Below are 17839 nucleotides of genomic sequence, written 5' to 3'. Positions count from 1 at the left end.
AAATTTCCTCAAGAAATGTACTGGTAAAAGGAGAGGCAAGAAGAAAATTAGCAATACAGCAACTTGATTCGGTTGTAATGGTTTTTATGAATGATGACTTCTAAACACTTGCCAGACCACTCATAGAGTGCTACCCCACCAAAATATTGTGACATAACTAGCTAACAACATCTGCATTATTCTAGCTGGTTTGTTCAGTCATTTACATTTTTATAAATAATAACTGCAATTGTGGAATTACAGCCTGTCAGCACAGGAAGAGAGCCTAGAAAGACATTAATTTAACCCTTCACTTCACACATGAGGAAAAGGAGATCAAACACTGTGTTTACATTCTTAGATACTTGAATTCCATTTGCTTATGGCCTGTGCTTTATGCAGTGCATTGTTTAGGAACCTTGAACCAGCTTTTCCAGACTGGATGAGATAGTAAACTGGATCAAGTGAGATCCCTATGGGCAATTAACATCCTAAATCACCTTGGTTTGACCACATAAATTTATTTTGGGTCTTTCTGGTCTGCTTTTCACCATTTTGTCCATGTGATTTTTATGAATTTCCATTTTCCAAACAAAGCTGCTCATAGACTTCAGGAATTCCATACTAACAACATATTGGATTCATGCCAAAGATAGAATAGTAATTATATTTCTTTTACTACTTCTTTAGTTGTTAATGTACTGTATACCTTTGTAAGCATTCAATAAGTGTCAAAATGAATGATTAGAAAAATATTGAAAGGTTTAGCAATGTCATTTAATGCTCACAATAGGAAACACAGGTGTGTCATGAGGTGCTGCTTTAGGGAATACCAAGCATACTAGAAAAGGATATATGAGTATTCTAGTCTGTGCCTGTGTTAAATGGCTTTCATTAATTAATTACCCTTAATAACCGAACCCTTTGTGACTTAATGGTTAATTAAAAATCCAATAACAAGAGAATAAAGTGATCCACAAATCCTGTCTTTCTTTGACCTTAGATTGTTCTCCATTTCCACAAGGGAAAATAATTTCAATTTCATTAGGTAGCTACCAATTCTCTTCAATGATGGAAGAAGTTTTAACACAAGAATATCAATTCTAGCTGATTCTTGATGATTATGTTTCTAGGTACTGTCAGACAAGAAAGGGAGACCAAGAGAAACCTTTCAGAGTCCAAGATGTAGGGGGAAGGATGAGAAAAAAGCCATTTATGATCTTTTGAAGTCCAAGAGTAGCGCTTTAGGACAAAAGAGAGGGACAGAATCAGACCTAAGAGAACATTGGAGAGTTGTATCTTCAATGAGATTGGAATGAACCCAAATTTGGAGCTAACGGTTGAAGCAGAAATAAATCAACATGGCCATTAATTGGAAAGGAGACAGGACCAAAGAAGTATTGTGGGAATCTCAAACCAACATGAAGTCAACAAGTCATACTGCCCCACCTATGGAAAGGATTGAAGTTCAGTTCACTGAACCAACTCATAGTGAGCACATTTAGAAAGCAAGTGTGGTGTCAGTCACTGAGACACAGGTTTGGGAGCAAGTAGACAACCAGGATGCAATATTGTTTGTCTAAGAAATTTCTCATTATTATCATGGAGAGATAGAATCCCAATAGAAAAATCTTTTTTTTAGGCCTTTGCTTATGTCATGTTTACTAAGTCCCATTGGCCAAAGCAAGCTACAAGGTCATTATCAAGTTCAGAGTCAGGATGGAAAGGGACTAACCAAAGGAAATGGATTCAGGGAGATATGAAAAAAAATTATGACATTACTATAGGATGTTCTGATGGGCACAGCATCTCTTAGTTATCCCATCAAAAGATGAAGAAATTGGGAGATGTAATCATCAGCTACCATTTCTCCTTAATTGAGGACTGCTCCTTGGAAACTTCAAAGCTTTGGTATTTCTGGCTTTTTCAAGTAGATTAAACATGCTTCCATAGTCAGAGAATACCCACAAGCCCACAAGATAGAGAGATGCATGAACTAAGTTAGCACATGTATGCACTGTCTGTTGGTGATCTCCAGGGTGGGCCAAGGAAGTGCAGGCAGGGTATCAACAACATCTGCTTCAGAGAAAACATAAAGTTAGATAAAATACAGGTCCTGACTCAAGGAATTAAAGATGAGTGGGAGTTATTTTGTAAATAAGTAGAAAACTGGCAAGTTTTGTGATAGATTTAAGATATAGTTCATATGAGGCAATGACTGTAGATAGAAGGGAAGACTTCACCAAGCAGGCAATGTTTAGGTCAGGTGAATTTACATTGATGCTTATAACTTCAACAGATTAAAAGGAAAGGTGCCCATAGAGGAAAGCATGGAATATACTACAAAGTACCCAGGATTCTAGGAATGCAAGTAGTTTTGTCTGGATAAATGCTAAGACATGAGACCAAAGAGGTGGACAGAGGCCACCTCATAAGAGATTACCCACACCAAGCTGAAGAATTTGGATTTCACAGGTAGGTAGAGAGGGGCAGTGTCCATACACATGAGCTCCTAGGATAATTAGTTGAGCTAAGAGAGAATTGGTGGAGAACTTAGAACTCAGCCTGATTCCTTTGTCCTATGGAATAACTCATGTCCTGGCTGCAGATAACACTATGCCCTTTAATAGATGGTGGTACTAGGAAGTCAGATTATGTATATTTGACCCCATTGTCACCAGCTGATAACATCAATGATAGTAATGGCATGATTAATTATTGTCCTTAAAGCCTCAAAGAATGGCTAGTAGAAACATTCAATTCTATCCACAGTGTAGTTAAACTAAGACCATAAATGCACCTTATTTCTTCCCCCAACATATAATTATATGAATCTACAACAGGCGCCCTAACTTAAAAGACAAAAAAAGGACATTAGTGTATCTCTGTAATCTCAGACTACCTAAAAGATTGCTCCTTGATACTCCAAAGAAATAATATTTGTTCTTAAATTTCCCTTGAATTTTTTTTTCCTGAGGCTGGGAAGGAAGGTCTTGTGAAGGAGGTTGAATCAGGTCCCCTCTATCTGCCTCATTATCTGGTTGTCATTCTAGACTTGATAAAATCAACTGTTCTGTTCCTCAGGGTAAATCATAGTTTGAATCCCACATGGATAACCCTGCTGTTTTGTACTGCTGTGCTCCTGGTTATAGGTCCCAGTGGTTCCTGGAATCACAGGAAGAGTTGAGTGTTATCATGGAGGATAAATGATTAGGAGTGACTTCAAAGTGGGCAAGGAGGGTCTGAAGCCAGGCACCCCAAGTGTTGGACCAATGGTTTTCCACTCTCTCTTCCACACAGTTCCTAACAAATCTGCTAATTTGGGGAAAAACATCCAACCTCATGTTCTTATTCTATTAACAAGTTTTTGTTGAGTCTTATGGAAATGAGCCACATTGGGGAAAAAATGGGTTCATCCTAATTATATGATATATTCCATATTTGTATAATTAATTCAAAATGGATTCTATCATGTATAACTAGAAAGAATCCAAGAGAAAAAGAAAAGAATGGTTTCTGCACACAGAAATAAGGCATACTCAAGTTTATATGTAAAACATACTATTAATTCCCATAGGTTAGTTGACAAGACTTCACCTGATGTCTCCATCCAGCTCTTAAAAATACCTATTTTATGAATTGGAATGTACAAGGCTCTTAGCGATTGATCTCTACTTCTGCATGCAAAGGACCTTCTCCAACCAATCTTTCTCCTACAGACTCCTGCTGTCAGAAGAGGAGCTGAAGGCTCATGGACTATCAGGCTCCTCTGCTACATAAAAGGCTCCTGTTTAGAGAAGCTGTCAAAACTTCCACTCCTCTAGTGAAATTGTATTTACTTTATTCATCTAAATAATGGGGCTTTGCCTTCTGTGGGGAATTATCTTGCACTGTCTCTCATTGATGGAGTTTTATGAGACAGCATATGATTTCTGTGCATCCATATGCTACTCTGATGAAAATGGAATGGCTTCTTGTTGAGTAATTTCAATTATTATATCCTTTTATAGTCTTTAGGAGTCCTTGGATTTATTCAAAATGTCCAGTTACTCATCCCCATTTTCCTTTCCACTATATAGCTACTCCCTTGCTCCAAAATGAAAAGGAAAATAATAAGAAGAATAAACAAATAGAAGAGCTATACTTTATATTCCATTACCAATGAGTTGATTCATGTTTGAGTAATTAGAGTCCCTGAAATAGATCACAGTTTTTAGCTATTCAGCATCTTCATACTTGGATTCTCAGAAATATATGAGCAAGGGGCACTGAGTGGGCCCACAATTGTGTTTTGTGTGGTTGTCATTCTAGGAGGTCATTCTAGTCAAACCACTGTGTGGAGTGGAAGTTCACTGTCAGTACATGAGACTAAGAACTGTGAGTCTGAACTTGGAGTAGCCACACTGAAAAGACAGCACATTACATGAGAAACACACAACAACACAGCATGTGTAATAATCCTGCCAGAACACAGGGCTTCAACTTATGATGAGACAACAGCAGACCACTTGAGGGACATTATATAATGTTGAGTTTATGATTTTGATACTTGTAATTTTTTGTTCTTAGGAAACACACACACCACCTATAACTTGCTCTCAAATGACTTCACAAAATTAAAATGTACATTTAGAAAAAATTATACAGAAAATTTAGTAAAATGTTAACAATTAGAGACTAGGTGACATGTCTCTAAGTGTTCTTTGCACAATTTAGGCAAATTTTTTGCAAGTCAAAAAATTATTTCAAAAATAAAAAATATTACTACAAAAGAAGTGAAATATATATGGACTCTGAACATCCAGTTCTTTCCCTCCATGAACTTGATCTAGGTTAGACTTCCTCAACAGCCATGAAGTTTTGACCCTCCCCTGCCATGGCAGAGCAGTATTACTATAACAAAGTCAGTTAACTCTCTGAACCTCACTTTTCCTATCTGTATGACCCAGGGGTCAACCTGAAATACTTGGTAACGTCCACACAGAACTTTATAAAATCCCTGTAGAAATCCTGAGCCCATGGGTTGGGGCTATATGTAGCTTAGTGGCAGAGTGCTTGTCTAGCATGCATGAAGCCATGCATTCAATCCACAGTATCTATCTCTCTCCCCCCCTCCTCACACACACACACACACACACACACACACACACACACACGCACACGCACACGCACACACACTCCTAAGCCCTTTCCGATATTCCTACAAATTCTGAGGATGGGAGATAGATCCTCATTTCACTTCTGAATCCAGTTTCCTGCCTCCACCAACTTTACAGGTAACAAATTACAAATTCTCAACGTACAATCTCCATTCTTCAAGATGGTAACTTAAGTATGAAACTCAACCACTACCTTGATTTTCCCACACCAACAAAGTCCTTACCACTCAACCAAGGCATCTGTGACAGAATTATACTGATGATGTCAAGGGTGCAAAATGGAGATTTACATTGCACAACACAAACAACTTTAAAATATGCACAAGGATGTTTGAGAAGTCCTTTAGGCTTCTCACCACTGGAGCATGAGCAATGGCCCCTTCATACCAAGCTTCATCCTTCTTGCTGGCTCCTGTCTCCTTCCTTCCTTCCTTCCTTCCTTCCTTCCTTCCTTCCTTCCTTCCTTCCTTCCTTCCTTCCTTCCTTTCTTTCTTCCTTTCTTTGTCACTTTGTTTCTTTGGCATCCCCTCCTCTTAGGATGAAGGCAAAGTCTTCATATTCTTGTTTTCTAAGCACCAGAATTCTTGCTGAGGTATCTTACCTTGCACACAACTCAGCAAAATAAGTAGTGGTCTCATCATTATTCAAAGTACATGTATGAAGACATGAATTGGTGTCAACATACTTTATATACAACCAGAGATATGAAAAATTGTGCTGTATATGTGTAATAAGAATTGTTATGCATTCCACTGTCATTTTTTTAAAAAAAATCAATAAAAATAAATAAAGAAAAAAAAGTAAGTAGTGGTCTCCAGGAAGATGTCAGTAATGTACAGGATTCATCCCTTGATTGACCTGAAGTCCCTGCTATGATCATGTTTGTGAGATAATCTTTGTGAAGATCCTGCCATATTATGGCAATGTGAATTTATAACTGAATCTCTTCTTCGGGCTACTTTCTGCTGGAAAGTGGCACCACCCTGTTTTATGGCCTCACACTGAGGACAGATCCCCTTTTGGATCTAGAAGATCCAAAAATGTTAGCATTTGTGTCCTGCCTTCTGGGAGGAGGAAATCAATGTCCCAAACACCAGCCAGCACCTTTATATATGTATGGAGCTGCTCTGTGAGATATCTTCAGTATGGGCCTCCTGATCCCCTTCAAGTGTGATCAGTTGGTTTTATTGGTGTTCCTTGTATTTGCCTTGGGATTTTGTACCCATCCTCTGCTCTGAATCTGGACTAGTCTCTAACTTGCTTTGGACAAAAATTTTCGCAGAAGTTCTTGTATGCCAGTCCCATGTCTGAAGAGATTTTGCACTTTTTCATTTAGTCTCTTGCAATTTTGGATTTGCTTATGGAAACCATACCTCATTCTTGAGAATAAGCCTAGTCTAGGCTTCTGGAGGATGGAAGGCCACATGGAATAGAACTGAGGGTCCCCAGCCATCAGCTAACCAACACTCAGAAACAGAGCCAACTCACTCAACCACAGCTGACAACATAGGTGTGAAGTGGCCCAGTTAAGACCTGAATGGCTATTTGCTGAGCATCACTTGTTGACTCATGCAATTTTAAATTAAATTTACAGTGGTTACTTTCAGGCTACTATGATTCTTGGTGGTATGCAACACACTATCTTGTTGACACATGACTGATCCTCAGTGCAACTGAGAACCTCTCTCCAGTGCTAGAGAACCTTCATGAGGATCCTGGTGCCCCATCAGAGCACCCACCTTACTCCCCAGGTTTGCATATCTGGAAATGTTCAGCCACGGATCACATACCCTGTGCTTCTTTATGACCCACTAAGAGCCTGACAACAGAGGCAATTGAAATTAATTCTGCAGAGGCATGAACAAATCAACAGTGCTGAGCAGGAGAGGATATATTCTCTACTTCTCATTTTTCATGCCTGCTTTTTGTCTACTTCCCTTTCCAAAGCAAACTAGGAAGAAGTGATGAGATTCAAATAATTGAGAAGTACGATCTGAGGCCTAGGCTTTAAGGAAAATGAACTTTCATTGGGGAAAGTGACTAAATAGAAAGGACCCAGCCATGGATCTGACATGGAAGCATTTTTGCCATATTCTTTTGGTCAAAGCAAATCAGATACCAGTCCAGACTCAGGGGCAAGTTAATGCAGGTGAGCCTCTAGAACTTATAAATACGATATTACTCAGGCTAACTGAGGTCCGTTGTAAAGAGAGGCTGGACTATGCTTTCAGTAGCTCTTTTACTCCCTCTCTTAATTCTCCCCTTTTCCTTTCCGGCCCCAGAGACCTCCATTCCTGTCTGAAAAATCTCAACTGAGGCATTAGCTTCCCATGTTTTATGTTATCCTTCCCAGAGATAACTGCACTTCATGAGCACTTGATACACAACACACACAAACACACACACACACACAAAAAAAAATTAGATTGGGGCAGACAGGGAATCTTCCAAGTCAAGGGAAAAAAGACCCTTTAATTATCATCTGTAAGAGAGGAATTTAATGGCATCTAATCACTCCAACCAACTGTGCCTCTTCCATAGAAGTTCTCAACCTGGTCTTCCTTTCTTCTATTCTAATTTCCCACATTTTATTCACAGCTGAGATTTCTAGTTCTCTCCTTCTTGGTTTCCATAATATTCAATATTTCTGTCAATTGCACAATACAACTTTTCTGTCTGTGCTTTTCCTCAGTGACCTACAAGTGTTTCTAAGGCAAGGCCTGAGGCTCATGCATGTGTGTGTGTGTGCATGCACACACACACACACACACACACACATACACACACACACACCCCACTGCCAATTCCCTTTTTCCCCTATCCCTACTTCAGAGAGTCATGCCTTGTCCACAAGACTATGTACAATCAAGGGAAATTGGTAATGGTCTCTGGGAAATGTCAAGAAAATGCAGAAGCCATCCCTGTCTATAAAGTGCAGGTCCCAAAATGAAATTGACATGCAATTATCAGCTGAGACAGTTTGCAATCCTTGCTGTACTATTTCACCTCCCAGTTTTTATTCTGTAGACCTCTTAACAGCAGTTTTTATTTTTTTGTAAATGAAATTATGACAATTTTTGTATAGAGAAAGATTTCCAATGGTCTTCCAAACCAGACTCCCAAATAAGCCTGACTGAGGGTCATGAAAACCAGCACAATGGGCAAAAATACAAAGAAAGCACCATAAGGAAATTGATGGTTCTGGTCCAGGGAGTCTTTGCTGTTTTTTAGGAGTTCTGGATCCCAGGATTTTGTGATGAACAGCAGGCTCTCCTGAGAACAAGTAAATTCAAAGAAGCATAAAAGTTGGGGTTGAAGGCTTGGTCATAGGCCCTTTGGAGCATCCGAGGATTGCCCTAGGGGAGAGAACTCTGATCTAAAGGCAGGCAGGCAGTGGGCTCCGTAAGAATTGAGCACCTTGTTAGCTGTTCACAATTGGTTGCCAGTTCCTGGGAGGAGGGGGCCTTCCCTGCTTCTGGGAGAGGGGAGCCTATAGGTTCAGAAAGCTAGAGCCATAGTTATCCGTTTGAAATGAAGCAAGAGCGAAAAAGGGAGGCAGTGAGCAGCATTGCTGGGATCCATAAATTTTTGCGGCATAATGAGAATTTCTAAAAACTCTGCAAGTCTGAGTTAGCAGCATTATTATTCTGTCACCCAGCCTGAATCTTCAAGCTGACAATTTACTGTGAATTTTTTTTTTACTTTTTTTCTTATTCTTTCTGGAACTATGCATATTTTTCCTTAAGAGAATAAGGTAATAATATAAAAGAATTTGTGTTTGTGTGTGTGTGTGTGTGTGTGTGTGTGTGTGTGTGTGAGGTGTTTCAATGAAGAAAACATTTAAAAGTGTATTAAATGTCTGAGATCTGAGAGGTTTTTTTATTAGGGCACTCAGGTGAGTGTTGGGAGACCTACCACTGTTTTTGGTATCCTTGCTGTTTGCAATACAAGCACTCTACTTAGAAGAATGCGTCAATCAGCATTACATCATTAAGGTCTGTGTGGGTGGCGCATATCTTCTACTATAAGCATCTGTGTTTCCCTCCCTATGGTGAGGCTCATGCTTGCACAGAGTTCTCAAGCAGCTGCCTGGCAGATGCTCAGAGGACAGTGGATCTGGAATCTGCACTCCCAATACAAGAAGCAAAAAAAAAAAAAAAAAAAAAAGTCCAGAAAAATAACCATGCCTGCAGATTAGTATTTTGTCAGATATGCTTATTGGCCAACACTAAGCCAGTCCATTTCTGATTTAAAGCTCTACCCCTTTATGAAACCAATTAGCTCCATTTTATTCCATAGCTAAGGCAATTTCTCTTACCAAGGAATCCAGGATCATGAGTCCTAAGGTGGGAATGTCACTTAGAGCCTGGTTCTTTATCAGGAATTGCAGCCCAGTGGATTCATAGGCATGACTACAAAGGGGGATGGAGAATGGGAATGTAATGGAAGCAGCATGGTGGGGTGGTGGAGGATGGATATGCAGGAGATACAGCATTTTCACCAAGAATCCTCTCTACTAGGCAAGCCCTAACCCTCCCTGAGTCATGGTGTCTATCTCTAAAAAGCAATGTAGTTAAAAGGAGCCCGAGCATGCAATTCAAGTGCCTCAGGTAACCAAACCATTGAATGTGAACTCAGTGTGTGACAAACAGAAGTGGTAGGTCTATGACTTAAAACTGTTAACTATACAACCTCCTGGGGATATTTGAATTTCAATTTTATCATATTTTTTACTTGCAACTTGAAAATAATCTTACACTTAAGGAAACATTGCAAAGTTAACACAGATGCATTCAAATGCATAGCAACATTATTGACAATATCCAAATGTGGAATGTGCAACCCTAGTGTCCATCAACAGATGAATGGATAAACAAAATGTGGTATATAAATATAATGGAGTATTATTGTGTCAAAAAAGAAGGAAACATTACTTTAAAACAAATAACACAGTTTCCATATATGCTAATCTTGCCTCTCCTAAGTTTATATCTTATATAACCATAGTACAGTTACCAAAGCCAAAAAATAAACACTGATATCATACTATTAGGTTATCTATAGAACTTATTCAAATTTTTCCAATTGCCCCACTAATGTTCTTTTTTTTTCTAATCTAGGATACAATACAGGATGTGCATTAAGAAAATTTGTTATGTCTCCTTACTCTTCTCCAACTTGGAAAAGTTCTACAACCCTTGGTCTTTCATGAACATGATGACCTTAAAGAGGTCACACAAGTGAGGTTGTGTTCTTCTTGGTGCATTATATTGAGATACATGATTTTGATGTGTCTCATCACTATTGAGGTTAATTTAGATCATTTGGTTAAGGTGGCCTCTCCTGAGGTTCTCCACTAAAAGAATACAATTTCCCTTTATATGTTATTATATTTCACTCATTAATTTTAGCATCCATTCATAATACTTTCCAGCTGCAGTTATTGCTGTGGTGTGCTAGCTTTTAATCACAGTTACCAAAATATCTGACAGGAACAACTTCAAGGAGGAAAGATTTTATTTTAACTTACATAGTCCACAGTCGTTTCGCTCCTTTGCTTTGGGCCTGAGATGAGGCAGAACATCATAGTAGAAGAGTGTGGTGGAGAAACAGTTCATGTCAGCCAGGAAGCAGAGAGAAGGAGCAGAAGAGGCAATAAGAAATCCCTTTCAGGGCACATCCCCAGTGGCTACTTCCTCTACCTCCTAAAATTTCCACCACCTCTCCATAATGCCATCACATTATTGATTCATCAGGAGTTTGACCACTGATGAGGTCAGGATCCTCATGATCCAATCACTTCCCCCAAAAAACCCACCTCTGAACATGGCTGCATTGGAGAACAAGCCTTCAAAAAAAACGAGTCTGGTAGAGCCTTCATACCCAAACCATAAAACAGGTTTCCTAAATGATGAGGTTCAAGTTCCATCATTACTTCTACATTTGTTAATTGGAATTTCACTGTAAAGAAGATCTTTTTTTTTTGCCTCCATTCAAATTTAATTTCTAAAAATCAGTAAAATAAAGCCAGAACAATGGTAAAGTATGTTCCTCCAATGCCTACTGACACTTAATCCGAAATTCCTTTCTAGGGTTAAAATTCTCAGAGTTACAGTGCCCTCCCTCCATAATAGAAAATAAAACTCAAAGTTCATACGATAAGACAGTGGCCAAAGGCATAAGTCTTAAGAGAGCGAAAGACCATACATCTATTTCCTTTCCCTCCCTCTACTTTTTTTTTCAAATAAAATTTTAACATTACCCTAAGCACATAAGTGAGGTTAAGTAGAGAGAGTATTCAAGAACTATTGAGCCTGGAAAATGCACATTAAATATTTATGTTAAATTTTCCCTAGAGAATGTGGTTTTTAATGAACAGGAACTAAATCACAAAACCTGCAATATTCTAAAAGATTTTTATTCGCACACCAGTCCCCTAGAAAAGTTGGCTGCACCCTTCAAGTCCACCCTGTATCTTTTGATTTAACTTCATCCCTCTCCTCCTGAACATTTGAAGTGTTCCTAGCTAATGTCACAAAATGACAGACAACTAATATTGTTAATATCACTGTAATTTAAAATTGTGTAGTCTTGAAAGCTGAGGGGATTAAACACATTTTTTAAAGTTTTCTGTTTGTTCCTCATTATTCATTGCTGAGTAACAAACCAACTTGAAATTTGGTGATATAAAACAACCTCCATTTTATTATTATCATAAATTTAGGGATCAGAAATTCAGATAGGCACAGGGTAGATGGCTTGTCCATCATCCACAGTGTCTCAGGACTCAGTTGGGAAGACTTAACAGCTAGAGGATGACTGGAACAGCTTAAGTCTGGAATCAGAAGCTTCTTCAGTTATGCAATTGTTTTCTGATTCATGCTGACTTGAAGGCTGGCCTCATAGCATGCCATCTTGAGAGTAGAAGAGCTTTTTGAATAGTAAGTCAGGATTGTAATAGCAGATGTTAAGGCTTAAGGCAGAAGGTGCATGCATTTCATGACCTAGATTCAGACTTCTTATGTCATCATTTCTAAAATGTGTGTTTGTGTATGTATGTGTATACATCAGGGATTTACTATATTACCTCAGGCTGGTTAATCCTCCTGCCTTGGCCTGCAGATTAACTGGGTTTTCAGGTGCATGCCACCATATCTGGCTCCACCACACAGTCATATTTCCCAGACTCAAGAGCTTGGATCATGGACCTCTTGATATGGGGAGTGTCGAAGAACAGTGGCTAGCCTGTCAAAACTTCAAATTTGAAACTCTAGGAAATTACAAAATTAATAAAATTGAAAATATTCTTTTATCCTAAATGCCCTTTACTACCTGGAAAAAAATTTATAAAATATTCCTCGGGTATCCCTCTGACTAAAATAATCTCTCCTTTGGATTCCCATGGAAAATTGACCATAACTCTGTTATAGCACATTATACTCTGGCAATTAAAAAAGAAGTAGCAAACATTTACTGAGTGCTCACTAGTGCTTAACATTATTCCAAGAATATTTCACATTCTATCTCACTTAATTTCTCTGACAACATCAAGACAAGGAAACACCCTGTTTCACAAGTAAAGAAGTTGAGGCCAGAGGGGTAAAATAACTTGCCAAAGATCATATACACATTTAGTGGAAGAGTCAGAATTTAAGAGTACCATTAATATGCTGCTGTGTACAAATATGTTTTTCCTGGTGGGTTGTGAGATATTTGCAGACTGAGACTATGTCATAGTTATTTTTGTCTCTACAGCACCAAACACAGTGCTTGGCTTATGGAAAGGAAACAGAAATGTACAATAGAAAAATGCACTAGATGTAAAAATAGGCAATTGAAAGAGAAGAAATTAAAATGGTGAATAACCATGAAACATGCTGACACATTCAAAATAATCAAAGAAATTCAAATTATATCCATTAAATTGGCAAAAATTAAAATGTCTATCCAGTGTGGTTGAAAGTGTGGGAAAATGAATGTTTGTGTTCTTATTCACTTTTTGTGTTTTTTTAAAAAAATATACAACCTTACAAGAAAACTTTCTGAAAATATCAAAAGTATCTAAGAAAGCATTGCCTAACCCTAAGTTGTTTAGATGTCTTTCTTTGCTTTATTTTAAGAGTTGCTCAGTTTTAGCTCTTAATAGTTAGGGCTATAAATCTCATTTCAAGTTGAATTTTGTATGTGGTGTGAGATAGGGATCCAAATATACTTTTTCTTGTGAATATATACTTGTTAACACATGATCTATTGAAAAGCCTATTCTTTCCCATTAACTTTTATTGGCATCCATTTTGAAAATCAATTGACCATATAGATTATTATTAATTATTTCACTACTCTCAGTTTTATCCTGTTAAACTATGCCACCATCTTGGTTATTGTTGCTTTATAATTAGTTTTGTTATTGAAAAGTATGAGTTCTATAACTTTTTTTCCCAAGATTATTTTGGCTACTCTGGTTTCTTTAAATTTCCACTTGAATTTTAGAAAAAGCAAAAACAATAGCTGAGATTTTGAAAGGAATTATTTAGATACTGTGGATAAATTAAGGAGTATTGCTATATTAAAAATCCATGAATATGGGATGTCTTTCCATTTACTTAGATCTCCTTTAATTTCTTTCGATGTTGTTTTGTACATTTGAGTTTACAGGTCTTAGAAATTTTTGTCAAATTATCCACAAGTATTTTATTTATTTGCTATTAGTATAAATGTAAAGTGTTGTTGTAATTCCATTCTTAAAACATTCATTGCTTATGTATAGAATAAAATTGGTTTTTGGATGTTAATCTTTGATCCTGAAACCTTGCTGAATTCATTTGTGAGTAGAAATAATTTTTGTAGATTCCTTAAGAATTTGTACACACAATATAAATCTTCTGCAAATATCGCTTTCCTTCTTCCCTTCTAATCTGGCTAACTTTATTTCTTTTCCTTGCCTAATTTACCTCAGTAGAATCTCTAATACCTACAGAATAGAAGTGACAAATGCAAACACTTTTCTCATTTTCTTCTCTTATGCAGAAAGCATTCTATTTTTCACCATTGAACATGACATAAGCTGTGAATTTTTCACAAATGCATTTATTAGATTGATGAGGTTTCTTTCCTTCCCTAGTCTGTAAAAAAATTGTTTATCATACAAGGATAGTAAATGTTTGAAATATTCTTCTGTATTTTTTGAGATGAGTTATTCTATTGAATAAAGAATATTATTTTGATAGTTGATTTTCAGATTTTAAAACACCCTTGCATTTCTCAGATAAACTTCATTTGGTCATAGTGGATAACTATTTTTATATATTACTGGACTCAGTTTGCTAGCATTTTTATGAGAATGTCTGGGTGTATGTTTGTAAGGGACAGAATTCTATAGTTTTTATTTTCTTACAATATCATTTTATGGTTATTGTATAAGGGTATATTAGACTCAATAAATATGCTGAAAAGTGTTTCTTCCTCTTCCATTTTTTGGAAGAGTATCTGAATGATTAGTATCAGGCTTTAAATAGTTGATAGAATTTACCAGTGAAGTCGTCTGGGCTTGGACTTCACTACCAACATACAGAAATAAAAAGAATTTTAGAGAATAATATTTCTATTGTTTGAATTTGGAATGTCCCCCTAAAGCCCATGTGTTAAAGACTTGGTCCCTATCTTGGTGCTATTGATGGGGATGGAATCTTTTAAGAGATGGGATCTAGTGAGAGGTCTTTATGTCATGAGGGGAATGCCCTTGAAAGAGATAATGAGATCCATATTCTTCATCTTCTTTTCTTTTGCTTCTGATCCATGAAGCAACTTTGTCCACTATTCACTCCTGCCATGAGCAAACTCTGGATTTGTAAGTTAGTTTTGCCAGATACAGAATGGTGGACAACCTCTGTTTTGGCACTTTTCATATATCTTCTCGCTGTCTTATGACTTCCATGACTTCCAATAAGATGTCAGTTGCTGATCTTACTGAACATTTCCTACTTGATGTTTGGCAGCTTGATTATGTTGTGTCTAAGTGAAGATCTCTGTGTTTATCCTACTTTGAACTTGTTGAGCTTCTTAGAAAACAATAATAATAATTTACATGAAATTAGGAAAATTTTCAAAAGGTAATTCTCTTTATCTTTCTCCTTTTCTTCTGAAACGCATAGTATCGTTATGTTGGTATCACAAGTCTCTGAAGTTCTCCCGGCTCATTCTACTTCATTTTTTTGTCTTTTCCTCAAACTGAAAAATCTCAATTGCCCTGTATTCATGTTTGTTAATTCTTTCTTCTGCCAATTCAAATCTACTACTGAGAGCATATAAGAATTTTTTCTTTTCAGTTATTATAATTTTCAGTTCTAGAATTTCTATTTCATTATTTTTTACATTTTATCTCATTATTTATATTCTCTTTTTGATGACTCATTATTCTCATACTTTCCTTTGATTCCTTATACATGATGTCTTCATTATAATAGTTGATTAAGTCTTTGTGTAGCAAATCCAACATCTGGACTTAGAGAATTTTTATTGATTGTTATTTTTTATCCTATGTATCAGCCATATATTCTTGTTTCTTTATTTGCCTCATAATGTTCTTCTGAAAACTTGTTATTTTAAATAATATAATGTGGTAGCTCTGGAAATCAGATTCACTCCTCCAAATTTGTTGTTGTTTTTGAATTTTGTTGTTGCTGTTTGTCATTGTTTTCTGTTGATATTCATTTGTTTGGTGTTTTTTTCTGGACTTATATTGTAAAGTCTAACATTTATAGTGTTCTACTAAATCTGGCTTTAATTAGCTTAGTGGTCAGATAATGATTAGAGATTTTCTTAAAGACCTTGAATTAATAAGGTGTTTTTACCATTTTCCAAAGAATGCTGTGTTAAAATTGGACCATGCCTTTAATGCTCAGGCAGGTGATTTGTAACTCTGTCATGGCCTTCACTTCCTGTTTTCATAGAGCCTCTAGGTCAACTTGGGATCAACTTAGGTATTTTCTGATTACATGCATAACTCTCTACATGTGTGCAGCCTTCTAAGTCTATGGAAATATATTGGAACTTTGTAAAACCCTCTATGGACATCTCATTCTCTATGTCTTTATTTTACATTTTTACCAGCTTTTCATTTACCTCAGTTGGTATGGCTGTTTCAGAAAGCTGCAATGTTAAACAATTATCATAGATTGCTTTCAACAAACACCCTGGAGATAGGACTTTTCCTATTGGGCAAACTCTGAATTTGGTCAAATAATAACCAGCCTCTGAATGGGACTTTTCCAGATTTGTTATAGAGAATTATCGGGGAAGGGAGCTTTCTGAATAGCTCTGAACTTATGCTATCTATTAGACTGCTGGTTTTCATAACTGTTGTGATTTTTAAAACTATTGGATTTCAAAGATACTGTAGAAATAGAGAGAAGAAGATAGGAATAGAGTAAGCAAAGCACCAGAAATCTTGTTGTTATTATTGAGATTCCTCTATTTTTCTTGAATAAATACCCTTAAGATACTGTAAGCATTTTATTAATTTCCAGAGTTCTGAAAAAGTTGAATTGACAGGGTTTTTTTTTTTAGTGTTTTAGTTTCTTTTACATAAGAGTGAAGTTTTAGAGGTTCCTACTCTGTGGTTCACAATCTCCCCCAACCCAAGCTATATATAGCTTTATATTTAACATGAATTGAAAGTTTTTGATATACATCAATAATGAAATGCTACATAAATTATGATATATATCATATAACAAAATCTTATACCACTGCTGCCAAAGAGGTAGAAAGTGGAAGTTTTATGAAAGCATGACTGATAACTGAAAAAACATTTTGTATAAAAATATAGATTCTGTGAGTGTGTGTGCATGTGTGTGTATGCGTGGATGCCTGTGTGTGATCAAAGGGGAAGACCTGATACTAACTCATTTTACTATTAAGCACATAGTATTTAGCTCTTGGGAGTGGGTGAGCCTGGAGCACACAGTCAACAAATAAACTTTTAAATCTAAGTCTCCTAAAAAAGAAAATATGAAGGAATTTTATTTCATTGCTTGTGTTTTTATTCTCCAAATTTACCCTGTATTCGTTTTGTAATAAATGATATTTAAGAAATATCTCAACCACCTCAAGATCTTACTTGATCTAAAATGTTTCAAATGGGTCTCACTTAATTTGGGAAACCTTGCTGTCAAAGCATTCACATCCATTTCCCTTTTCCATTGAACACTGAGTAGCAGCCCACACACCTAAATTTCAGTAGCAAATACTTTGAGTGGTGAGACAATTGTAGCAGGACCCCCTTTGAAAATCTCATAAAAACCATGTATTGTCTTTCCAGAAAAAAAGTACACATTCACACTCTTTTTACACACACACACACACACACGCACACACGCACACACACACGTACACACACACGTACATACAATATTTGGTACCAGGGATTGAACCAGAGATGTTAAACCACATCCCCAACCCCCTTTTTAAAAAATTTTTATTTTGAGTCAGGGTCTCACTAAGTTGCTTAGGGAGGCTGGCTTTGAACTTGCAATCCTCCTGCTTCAGACTCACAAGTCTCTGGGATTATAGGCATGCACCGCCACACCCAGTGTTTATAATTTTTAAGCATTCTGTCAATGCTTGTGAATGTGTATAAACAGCATATCTTCACACTATGAAACGCATAAAGACAGGACAAAGATCTGGTAACTTCAAAGCTC

At 36.9% G+C, this 17839-nt stretch overlaps 1 protein-coding gene across 1 annotated transcript in view; it reads left to right on the top strand.

Moving 5' to 3' along the window:
* The window catches only part of Pcsk2 (proprotein convertase subtilisin/kexin type 2), a 255395-nt gene that overhangs the window by 10278 nt on the left and 227278 nt on the right, over window positions 1–17839 (top strand). The window lies entirely within an intron of this gene.

Source organism: Ictidomys tridecemlineatus, chromosome 5 (assembly GCF_052094955.1).
Source record: "Ictidomys tridecemlineatus isolate mIctTri1 chromosome 5, mIctTri1.hap1, whole genome shotgun sequence".
Taxonomy (NCBI): Eukaryota; Metazoa; Chordata; class Mammalia; order Rodentia; family Sciuridae; genus Ictidomys; species Ictidomys tridecemlineatus.
The sequence above is the reverse complement of the archived record's forward strand: the minus strand, read 5'-3'. Positions and strand labels throughout refer to the sequence as shown.